Genomic DNA, 3757 nt, shown 5'->3' with positions numbered 1-3757 from the left:
TGAGTGTGAACCTATACTGCAGTTCAATGATCTACCTGCACTTACTCATTGTTGTTGAACAATTATCAGGAGTTACACGTATCGCCTACGTTTTTACATAAAAAGCCCGAACGAAAGCCTCACAATTCTTGTGTCAGCTTGATAACTTTCACAGCTTTATGAGTGAGGCACCCACTGATGGAAGCGCACTTCATTATGTATGACGTACGCTAATCTATGACGCCAATCTCTCCTCGTTACTGCGTCAGTCGTCACGGATGAGCGCTGTGTCACCTATAGAACTGACTGTCTGCTGAGCTCAATAGAACGCTGCTGACATTAGCCGTTTTCACGACGGCCATCTGGTACACATTTGGTGCACATCTGGTACAGATCAGGTGCAGATTTTGTCAAATCAGGTTCAGTGTGTCCCATAGCAGCTATCAGCTAGGGTTGCACTAATTGCTTATATGCCTGCTTTGTCATATTATCAGAGAACATCATCGATTAAAACACTGAAATCATGAAATGAATTCATAAAATGAAGATATTTGCTGTAAAAGAAATTAGGTGCAGATTTGGTCAAATCAGGTGCATTCGACGGATAGCCCGTCGTGAAAACGGCTATTATCTCGCATGTGCTCACACTTGGCGGGGTAGAAGCAGGATCTTCCGGTGCTGACCACTCACAAGCTCGTCCTTCTGTGCCGTGGATACTTGATGCGTAATATGCTAATGGCGTAGCGTCATACACGAAACACATAATTTTCTCGCCAGAATTTCGCGATAGCTATTTGCTCAGCGGCTTATTGTTATTTTATATTTTGCTTGGAATGGTTTCACGTCATGACAGTGACACACGATAACTGAGCCAGTGATCTTTTGTAACCACTGTTTGTCGCGTCAATTCGCAGTCACCGCTGTTTGAAGCGAGACCATTTAGTAAATAAATGTCAGTATTCTGGATTTAAATGACATCTGCGAATATGTACCCTTGGATACGAATCTTCACAGAGAGCATGGTTTTACATCGACACTTAAACAAGGAGGTATGCCACTGATATGCCGCTAAAAGCCCCTTGCGACTATGCGCGTCGTTTTTCGTGAAAATGTCCACGAATCGAATTCAGTGGACATGCGAGTTACCTACTCACCTACTCAGCAAGCTGTACAGCATATCGCATATGTTATCCAAGAACCGGACGACCTAAAACTGCGAAACCCGGTACAAGGTGGACGCTCCGGGGGTTCATCCAAGGAAAGCCGGACATTCAGAATGATCCGTCCTCGATGACTCGATACGAAGCTCAGATATTTAACTTTTATTGGAAGTTCGCCCGGGTAATGTGCTAGTACGACCATCAATAATGTGGGTAACTATATACAATACTGATTTCATGCGGTATTTTGTAATAGCTCGGGCTGCTAATGAGGCTGGGACTTGGGAGAGTAGGCGCCGACTAATTGAACAACATGCGTTTTCGCCGCCTCGGTTTTAGTCGGGTCTGTTAGTAATAAGTTATGCCCGGGGCCGCCGCCGTCGGGTGGTGAGACCGTCGGCCGGTGTTGGCCGGTGTGTCGATCGGGCCCAGCCCTCTCAGGAGCGGATCCGGGCTGCGTGTTGCAGGACTGGTCCATTACTCTAATTGGAGCTGGTATCTGTGCGGCCGCCGGACGCGGCAGGCCGTCACTGCGGGTCCGCGCGGTCGATAGGTATGGCTCAGCGGACAGACTGATGGACCTGTTATAGGCGGCCACTCACCGGTCAGCCGTATCCACCCCAAACGCTCCGCAGCGCCGTCCGCACTGTGCCGCCATGGGCCGGGGAAGGTCGCGGGGCTGGGTCGGGTCCAGGTGGGGCAGGTCGCTCCAGTGAACTAGTAAGGACGGATCGGGACATAGCGCTCAATATACCACTACGGAGGTATGCGAGCTATTAACATCGGGCTTCATTCACTGGTCTGAAAGGAAGCTGTTTTGAAAGGCGACAAGGGTAATATTCACTCACGTGCTATTTGAGGCTTCCTACGGACCAAATGTATCACAATAACCAGATATCTTTTGAAGGTCGGCCGTTCAGATGAGTATCGGTAAGTTTAAAATAGAACGAACCTAGATATCTTAAACGAAATTGCTTCACTTTTTCAAGTAGAAACACCAAACGTAACATCAATCGTCGGGTCACAACGCACAGTTCTTTCAAGTGAAATATTTCAATCCGAAAATGACGAAGCCGGAAAGTCGGTCATGTCTAGATCACGGTGTCCAAAATTTCTCATTAGCATTCCTGAACCACTGCGCATATATGCGCAGTGAATCACAGTTTACAGTGAATATAGGCCCAACACTCGATGTGACGGGGCGCTCTGTGTCCCCCTTGCCCCGCGGCACTGGGGGGGGGGGGGTACCGGATGTCCTCTGTGCGGTAGCCGCCATGACTGTCCAATGCACAGTCGGCCGCTTCCGTCTGGGCTTCCGGTGAATGCGGTCCGCTGGACTGAGCGACGATGGTGCCGTGGTGTGCTTTGTTCGGTCTTTCTGCCTGCTTGTCTGTCTACCAGATATAGCGTGCCTGTCTGTCGGTCTGTCAAGCTGTCTGCCAGTCAGCGGGTCTGTCTGTCTGTTGCACGGTCTGTTAGTCGGCTACCTGTCTTAGGATCATTTAATTACCTGTTTGTATGGACCACACACACACACTCGCTCCTCAATTGATGTGTGTGTGTGTGGGGGGGGGGGGGGAGTCACGGTGACTGTCATCTAGCAGAATGGCACTGTACCAGGTCCCACCCACAGCCGGTGAAAAAGGGTTGAATAATGAATTATGTCGCTGTAGACATACATCACGCTGTTGTCAGCACAGCACCAATTGTATAGACATACCTATATGTTCAATGAGCAGCAGGAGACAAATGAGGTGCGCAGTTTAAATAATCCCATCCGGTAGGGCTAGGAGTAATCAACGAATGTTTACCACGCTGGGTTTGGCTATATCCGGTAACTGATAAAAAGGATGCAGCGGCACAAACGATCACAGGGCTGTGGAACTACAGTAGGGTTCAACGTCGGGTCACATGCGGTCACTTTGGTTCAGCTGGGTCACAATGGGTCAGGTCAGGTCATAGGGTCATTTGGGTCACATGTCAGCGCCTTCAGACTTGGGCACCTGGATCCGAGAGGACGACCCAGGTCACCGTGAACAGTCCGGGTCGTACCAAGTTGCCCACAGGTCGAGGTCACAGTGATCAAAACGAGTCATAGACGACACTTCCGGCCTCCGGGCACATGGGTCAGCCAGCTTTAAGCACAAATCATTATTAGTTCGCAAGTCTGAAGTCATGGAAATTGGAAGGACGACGAACCAGAAAGGACAGCTAATGCTGAACGCCGAATCACTGAATGCTAAATGACGTATTATGTCGCCTCCCGTGGTGTCGGTTAGAGCCGGCTCGGCTACTTGTCATTCGCTGACTGAACTGGTCCCAACGCTGAAAACCAGCGACGCAGCAACTTCATCATCCATACTCTCGCCGCCCAGCGCTCTTGCTTGCGCCGCACTTGAGGAAATCACCACCAGATATCATGCATCAGACTTGTATCAGCTTCCGAGCTGAGGTCATTATCACAATCATCAACTGAGACCCGTGACCGGTGAGATGTGCAAATATGTTTTTCACGGTCTGGTGCTCAGCCTCGCACGCTTTGTAACTGCGTAGCTCGACCGATGCTCTGACTTATCTCATCATCAGATGCTTTGCGTTAAAACGATAGGTACGGTTTG

The sequence above is a fragment of the Amphibalanus amphitrite genome, unplaced genomic scaffold (assembly GCF_019059575.1).
Source record: "Amphibalanus amphitrite isolate SeventyFive unplaced genomic scaffold, NRLGWU_Aamphi_draft 000509F_arrow, whole genome shotgun sequence".
In the NCBI taxonomy this organism is placed as follows: domain Eukaryota; kingdom Metazoa; phylum Arthropoda; class Thecostraca; order Balanomorpha; family Balanidae; genus Amphibalanus; species Amphibalanus amphitrite.
This window is presented reverse-complemented; position numbering follows the sequence as displayed.